Consider the following 9,117-nt stretch of genomic DNA (forward strand, 5'->3'; position numbering starts at 1 on the left):
AAGCAAAGCGTTTAGATTCCACTTTTTTTTTTTTTTTTTTCTGTTACAAAACAATAACCAAGTGGAAGTTTGTTAACGAGGATAATATTTGTATGGAAAATTAGATTTGTCATTAAAAAACATTCTGTAAAATGGACGAAGGAAAGACAAAATCCAAACAGTTGGTAAAATACTAAGTTGGTTTGACGTATAAATAGTAAAACAAATGATTATGTCTTTTTTGGTTCAGTGAACCACGAGAAAAATGTTGTGATTAATTGGTAAGTTTTGTTTGTGTGAAAGAGATATGTCGTTTTGAATTTTATTTTCCATAAACTTTATCAATCAACGAAAAGGTATGAAAAAAGACAACTAAAACAAATAGCAAGAGGCGATAGAATTTACAGCGGCAAGTTCGTTGAATTTTATTTTCTAGGCTACATACTCCTTTTTTATTGGTTGAAATTTGTATTTTTGTACTAGAATTAGAATTATGTGAAAACTTTTGATTATTTTTTTTGTTATAGGAGGACTCTCATACCAAAACTCATACTGATCTCAGGGACCCATAAAAACACTACTATTAAAATTTAAATTTAATTATATGAACTACTCTCGTTGTATTTACATGTTACCCTAATTAATGTGCATGAGGTTTTTATAACATTTTATTGGACACAAAACTTGTATTTCAAGCAAACACGAGTTTCTGTTTCATAAATTTCAATACATCTCAACCGACCTGTTGTACTTTTTTTCTTTTAATTTAACAAACAAATAAACATATGAAAACAAAGTTTTTAATTAAGTCTAATACAGTACTTGAGCTAGAAAAAAAAATCGAAGCTAATTGTGCAGCACGAGACGCAGCATAGCGTCAAAATGACAGTTGATCAGTTTGAAGCTGTATTGGAAATAACAAAGGAAAATAAAAACTGTGTTGTCCACGCTCACTAATAGCCAACTCCTGCATTAATATATTCAACTATTTATTTTTTTAATAAACAGAAACTAACTTTTTAATTAATTATGTTAAGCCGGTCAAAGGCATAGTTTTTTGTGGATGCGAATTTATTTATTTATTTATTGCTCCTTGGGCTCGATGACAGTTTTAAAGTATTCAGTAAACGAATTGATTGTGTTTATTTTTTATAGGTCAAAATGATCTGTTTATCGTAATCATGGAAGCGTGTTGCTACTATTGGTACAGTACAACTCATTATCATTGGATGAATAAAAAAACATAAAAACGGAAATTTAAAAAAAAAAGAAAAAAAAAACCAGAAAAATTCATTTGATATTCGATTAGTAATATTGGATACTCGAAAAATGACAACTAAGTTATGGAGTAAAATAATTTGTATGTATCTCATCGAAATAGATTATTGATTTCAGCCGATAACATTTACCTAGTAAACAAAAAGTTGGTTTTTTCATAAGAAATTTTTGTTTGACCAAAATAAACTATACTTGCACCGGAGTATCATTGGTTTGAAATAAAAAGCTTGTGCCTTCCACTTTCACGAGAAAATAAGTTTTTTTTAACGAGAAAATAAGTTAGTCAAAAATAGAAGTAGAATAAGTCTATTTAGGCTACCCACTTAGACCATCTCCAATGTATTTCCCTATTTTTAGCTCTATTTCTATAATACAGATAAGTTTTTTCTATTTATAGAATTGCTCTAAAATAGAGTTTAAAGGCAAATATAGAGGTGGGTTGGAGATGCTCTTAGCAGTAATCATGATGCATATATGTGTTGTGTGGCCTTCTGTTAGTGGAATTGGAATCTTTAAAGTTTTTAAAACGATTAATTAAAAGAAACAACTCATCAGATTCACTTCTCCATGATGGGTTATTATTATAGTTCTGACTTTACGAGAAATGGTTTATATTATAAGAGCATCTCCAACACCACTCTATTCCTCTAAGAGCATCTCCAACTCACCTCTATATTTGCCTCTAAACTCTATTTTATAGGCAAATTTGCTCCAACCCACCTCTATTCTCACCTCTAAAATAGAGATCTCTATTTTTTTCTCTATATATAGAGGTGAGAATAGAGAATCTCTATTTTTTCCTTTATAAATAGAGTTAAACTTTTTAGAGGAAAAAATAGAGAAATACATTAGAGTAAAAATAGAGAAAACTTATCTCTATTATAGAAATAGAGCTAAAAATAGGGAAATACATTGGAGATGGTCTAAATTTTAATATACAACAAAAAATTTTCCAACCCTACTCTATATTCTATTTTAAAATAGAGCAAAAGTGAAGATTGTTCTATATATAGAGCAATTCTATAATTTTCCTCTATCTTTTACACTACCTCTATTATAAAATTACTCTATTTTAGAACAAAAATATAGAGTTTTACATTGGAAATGGTGTAAGTAGGATGTTTTAGTACTTTATGATTATTTATATTTATAATTTTTTTTGTGATTGGTTAAATTTTTTAAAATTAAATAATTTTTAGTTTACAAAAATTTAATAAATTATCTTGTATTTTAAAAGAAAGAGAGTAATCTGTATTATTAAATTCTGGATTGCAATTTTTGTTGGATGTGAATATTGTTTCGTCTGGTCTAGGGTGATTCGATCAAATAATATAAAACTAGTAAATTTATAATAACTGGGAAACATGAAAATAATTGTTCGTCGGACTAATATTTATATAGTCCATGTACCTTCGAGAGCTTTGTACGCTTTAAATGTTTTGTTAAAACCATGCTTTTATAGAGTTTTATACTAAAAGGAAAATCTCAACTATACAAGTCATAGCATCCATATGATTCACATATATTTGATAAGATTCTGTTTTAAAAATACTACAATATACTTGTCAAGTTTTTTTTTTTTTTTTTTTAAATTTATTATTATTATTATTATTATTTTTTTTTTATATACTTGTCAAGTTGACCAAGTGGTTGAAGTAAACATCAAAATTTATTTATATAGTAGATGTTATCGAAATTTTGAAACATTGCAAATTTTTAGATTTAGGCTTTCGAAAGGTTCAACATGCTTTTGCTAATCAGTTTTATCATTCATTAATGTCATACACTCATACTATATATATGTATTAAACTTTACTATATGTCACTAGATAATACTCTTTCTACAGCACGAGATAATAACTTTTTTAAAAATATTGTTAAATTTTATTTAAAAACATGGTTGTAATATTGAAACTGATACTAATATTTCTATACTATTTTCTGTTAAATATGAATTTTTGTTAGACTATTATTTGTCACTAGTGTTTGACCCGTGCTCTGCACGGGCGAAAATAACATTAGTTTCTCAAAGATATATTGCAAGGTAAAAGAAAAATAATTTCATAGTCGGGATGAGAAACCTATTTATTGGGTAAATTAGAAGGAAACAAAATCTTTGAAATTTCAAAATTTTTTTTATTTCGAGAAAAGTTGCATGAAAACAGAATTAAAAAAAAATGAAGATGTGGAAGTTTGTTTTTTTTTTTTGTAGGGGAAGCAAGAGATCGTGGGTGGTGGTGGGGGGCGGGGGGAGAGGTGATGGAGAAAAGTCAATTTTGATTTTAATCGTAAATAAGTGTAAAAAAAGAAAAAAGTGAAAGTACATAATTTAAGACTTAAGACACATGGTTGAAGGATAAATGTGCAGTTATTAGAGAAATGACTTGTGATTTATTAAATAAGGATATGAACAAATTCAGTAAAAGATTACCTTCAAGTGGAGTAAGATTTTTGTGCCGAGTTAGAAATTTCGGTAGTATCGATCAAATATGTATGATTCGTTAACATACTCGGCTTGCAATATGCTGCAACTCTCATTGCCTGGAGTTCCCATTCAAAGCCACAACATGTATGTTCCTCTATATTTGAATCCCCACAAAGAAAATGAAAGAGAACTATAATAATTAATTGATAAAAAAGGAATAGATTGGGATTTGCTAAAGTAGGGTTGATTGCTCACCTTTGAATTAACTTAAGCACATGAGTAATATGATTGCCTTCAAAGTAACAACATGCTCAAAATCACGAACAATAAAATTGAAGTAAATAAAGTAATTGAGTATCCTGTGTAATAGAAACTAAAAATCACAGAATTTATCAACGAATTTTTTTTGTCGATTAACTACAGAGGTATATGATTTGAAGAATATTAGTGGGAAGTTAATTTGACAATAGTGAAATACAAAGAATGCCGATGAGAATATGTAGAGTTTTGGGTCTTACCATTACGATGGAGAGGATAATAGAAAATAAACAGATCATCCATTTAAATCAAAGTTATTATGCTCATGTTTTTGAGACAACTGCAAAACCCAAACAACAAAAAAGCAAAATTAGAAAGAGTCATGAAAAATCTGAAAGAAGAAACCTGAAATCTAAGAGAGAAACTCAAAGAGAACAAATCGAAGATATTGACTTTCCCTATTGAATTTATATTGCAAAAAAAAGAGGGTTAATTTCTTAGTCGGGATGAGAAACCTAAAATGGTGGCTCATGCCACTGAACAAATTAGGAAGAAACAAAATCTGAAATTTCAACTTTTTTTACCTGGAGAGAAGTTACAGGAAAATAAAATCGAAAGATGAAGAGAAGTGAATTTTTTTCTTTTTAGTAGAAACTATAAGTGGTTCTATTGTTAAAGAGAGGAAGCGAAGCAGAGATCGTGGGGGTGGGGGAGGAACCGTTGCTGAAAAAGTCAATTAATTGTTGTATTTTGATTTTAATCCGTAAATTAGTGTAAAGAAAAAGTGAAAGTGCATAATTTTATACTTAAGCCACGTGGCAGAAGAATAATGCTGCAGTTTTTAGAGAAGTGACTTGTGATTTATTAGATAAGGATATAGTATGCTATGTTATAACTTATACCCTTATTTTTATGGCACCGAAAAATGTACAAATTTACCATCTTTGTTATTTTTTATTTCAATATAAAATTTATTATTTGTAAAGAATATTTAAATTTCTACATTGAATATAGATTTGGATGAAATGATTTTTAAAAAAACTAAATATATATATATATATATATATATATATATATAAATATGGAGAAAAAATATTTCAATTCTATCTTTGTCACTTTTAAACTCCTTTTGAATAATAAATATATTAACAAAAACATTGGCGAACTGAAGATTATTTTTGCTAGACTTTAAAATGTTTTAAATTTTAAATAAAATATTTGTATTTTTTCTTTTTTATTTTGTCCAAGCTAGTGATGATTAATAAGAACTGTAAAAATATTATAATTCTTTACAGCTTTTCGTAATTTAAAGATGTTTTCTGCCAATTTACAACCTTTATTAGAAATTTTGTTACTTTCCGCCATTTTTACGCGTGTTAAACATAACATTCTAAGTTGCTTAACCTCTTCGGTCATGTGGTCAACCGCTAATCGAAAAATTTGTTAATTATTCTTAGCTCTGACCGCATCAAGTAAGTTAGTTAACCATATATATATCATCATCAAACTTATTAAACAAACAAATAAAATTTTGGTTATATCTCACTACACAAACGCTTCGACTTATGATAATCCTGATTATAACAAAAAAATGGTATAAACTTTGCAAAAGTATGTCTATATAGATTGTTGGAGATTGATGTATTTATCTTTTTAGTGACATTTTATTTTTGTTGATTAATAAATTTTATACTACGAAAAACATCTTTATTTATATCTAGCTAGGATATCTCTTTTCAAACTAACCCCTTAACAATTTTATAAGTTATGATACAAATGATATAAAAAAAACACTCTTCAACTACTTATAGACCTTGTTTGAAAAATCGCTAGGCGTTAGTCGGGCGCTCGGCATGGGCCTAGCGATTAATCGGAAAATCGGATTAAAATCGAGGATTAATCGGGGATTAGTTTTAGGGTTATTTTAATATTTTTAAAATATATTAATCCAATATTGTAAAAATTTATGATTTTTATTACAAATTTATGATTTTTATTAAAATTTGAACACAAGTTATTGTAAAACATCACAAACTCCCCATTCAAATGATTGAATAACAAAAATAAAAGGTTTTTTTATTCTTGCAATCTAAAAAATAATCGGGGTATATAAGATAAGGTGGAAAATAATCGGATTAGGCGGGAAGTAATCGGATTAGGCGGAGAATAATCGGGTTACTGATTTTTTAGGGGATTAGTCATTAATCGAGGCGGATAGGGTGGGCCTAGCGATTAAGCGGGGAGTAATCGGGGTTAGGCGGGGATTTTTAGAACAGGGCTTATAGATATTATTAACTAGTCACCTTATAAATAGTGTTAGCTTCACCATTTGTTCTACCTACCTAATATTTAAATGACATGTGGTTGGTGGCAAAATTGATACAGTATATTGCTTTTTGTTGGCAATATATGCTTCATAAATCCTTTAGTTTTTTATTTTTGACATATATCCGTTAATATTCATGTGTTTCATGTTATATCGTTTGGTTAACTTCGGGATGGTAGATACATGCCATTCGATTTATTCGTTACAAGTTTATATTCTACGTGATAATCAGAGTTGAATAATTCAAACGGTTTGTCGAAAACAAGTCGAAAGAATTCAATCATGAAAGAAAACCGAGTTTTACGATTCGATTTTTATTTTTAATAGCCAGCCATCAAAATAAATTCATTCAAAATTTGTGTCTCTGCTATAACAAAGCTAATAAATGTGTGTTATAGTCTTTTCCTTAAAACTAAATTGTTGCATGTAACCTAATATTTATACATCATTCCATTGTATGTACATATTTTTGAAAAATGTATCATTTAGTAAAGAAAAAAACAAACATATCCATTGATAAGAAGTTATATCTATTACTGAATGTTGATGTAGTAGTAAATATAAAAGTAAAAAATGTATATAAAAATTTAACCCAAAAAAGGAAAGAAAAACATATTACATACAGTATAAGGATTTATTCTGACCAGGATAAATCACTAGCCAAAAATCCTATAAAAAGTAAATATTTTTACTAAATAATGTGTATAATGAGCAAAAGAAAACCATACGTAAATGGTGGGAATCGATTTTTGACTTTGATCTTTAGGGCGAGTCCTCTACCTACTAGGCATTTCCATTTCGATTAGGTATATCTCTATATCCACATCGATTAGGTATATTCCTCATTTCCATTTCGAAATCCTACATTTTTTCCACCTCATTTAATTTATTTTATTTTGTTTCTTTTGTAAATTATAAATATCTATATTCCAAAAAACTACTACTTTGTAAGCGGGCATGATTGGCAAATCCTTCAGAGTCTTTACAAAGCAAAAAAATATCTAAAACATTTAAAATAGATCCAATCAAGTTTTAGAAGTTTTGATTTTTTTTTTCTCATAGCCAAAATATTTCTATAATTAATTTTTTTTGCTGTAGAAAGCTTTTTTTTTAAAGCATAAAATTTTAAACTTTCCAAAATTTTAAACTCTACAACAAAAATACTACAACTACGTAACAGACAGAAATTGATCGTAGTAAAAGAAACTACGTAATAAAAAATAGAAACAAAAGAAAAACACATATATTATTTTTAATTGATCGTATATATGGAAAATGTTGGCGATGAGTTATTTTAAACATTGTATGACATCCATATATAACAACTAATGAAAAAACGTAAATTGACAAGTAACATTAAAAGGGCGATCCTATAAAAAATCCTTACAATCAAGAATAGTATAAAAGACATCGACACGGTTAATATCAGTAAAATACAAAATCACAATTCAAAATTTTTTAGAAACAATTTTGCATTGTATTAACGACTATTGAGTAATGAATAATATATGCCCAAAATAATAATAATAATAATAATAATAATAATAATAATAATAATAATAATAGTGAATAGCATAAAAGACATATACAAAATGATTAATATATAGTCAAAATTCATTAAATTAATGAGTATTCAAAGTTTTTTTTGTTCAAAACCAAAAACCATCCATAGATTTCTAACCAAAAATATGTTAATTCTTGAAAATAGTCAACATTTTTTCTATTCACTTCTATTAAATCCAAGTTCAAACCGAATTGTATATGTAACTAATGTCGTAAGATTATTTTTTTTAATGAGTTATTACGGCTGGCCGCGTATAGAAATTAAAATACAAACTTGGTGCAGTTCAATTCAACAAATGAACAAATGAACAAATGATTCATCATCAATGTCGTCACGCTGTCAAATGATTCACTTTCTATTACTAATTTTTAACATTTATAACCAAAGCTTTGACTATGACAATCTCTGACTAATATTAGGGTTTTACCTTATTCTCTGTATCCTGCTATTATCCTTGTATATATATCCCTTTTTCTATTAATGAAAGACACAGTTCACAACACGTTATCAGCACATAAGCTCGAAAAAAAAAAAAAAAAAAAAAAAAAAAAAACCCTAACCCTAAACTTGACGAGCCCTAGCCGCCGAGCAAACAAAAGCCTTCGCCGTTTTCGTCCGTTTCCGATCTCATCTTTCACGTCGAGGTAAGTAACCTCAAGTTTAATATATAAAACGATCCACTCATACTTTCTAAACAGATCGTTCTTGCATGATTGTTTGTTTGGTTCATGTTTTGTTTATTTAATCGTTGCATAAGATTGTTTGAATATTATTATGTTCATAGTCTCATATAATATATTTTACTACTAAAAGCATCTAAGTCTACGTTTGATTCATGTAGTCAATATTGTCATGCTTAATTAATTAAGATACAAAACTGATCCATGCTTTCGATCGTTGTTTATCATTGCATTAGATCTGTTCATATAATATATTATTTTATTATTAAAAGCACCTAAGTCTATGTTATTGATCTTCCTAGTTATTATAGTCATGTTGTATTAATTAATTCTCATAAGAAAACAATATTACTTTGCACGTTTGATATGTCGGAGTCGTAGATTGATTGATACTCTACGTTTAACATATTTCAATTATTATTTAATTCATCACGTTATTGCTATAAATTTGATTCATAATTGAATTATGCTTAACTGTTCTAAGACCAAATATTATATATAGTATTTCATCTAATTATATTTGAGTATTGATCATTGCTAATTTGCCATTAAGAGTCGTAAGTCAATCGCTATTACTTACGTATTAAAATTGTTTATAATAATCTGT

At 27.7% G+C, this 9,117-nt stretch overlaps 1 long non-coding RNA gene across 2 annotated transcripts; it reads right to left on the reverse strand.

The window, feature by feature from the left end:
* Positions 1 to 3,688: 3,688 nt before the first annotated feature.
* On the reverse strand, positions 3,689 to 4,754 carry LOC110225673. Of its 2 annotated transcripts, none has more exons than XR_002329896.1 (3): positions 4,525 to 4,754; positions 3,938 to 4,280; positions 3,689 to 3,836 (listed from the first exon to the last, which is right to left on the reverse strand). It is a non-coding gene; the product is annotated as an uncharacterized LOC110225673 (long non-coding RNA). The 2 variants fall into 2 exon arrangements; XR_002329897.1 differs by lacking the exon at positions 4,525 to 4,754 and adding an exon at positions 4,456 to 4,488.
* Between the last annotated feature and the right edge of the window lie 4,363 nt (positions 4,755 to 9,117).

Source organism: Arabidopsis lyrata, assembly GCF_000004255.2.
Source record: "Arabidopsis lyrata subsp. lyrata unplaced genomic scaffold ARALYscaffold_8, whole genome shotgun sequence".
NCBI classification, from domain to species: Eukaryota; Viridiplantae; Streptophyta; class Magnoliopsida; order Brassicales; family Brassicaceae; genus Arabidopsis; species Arabidopsis lyrata.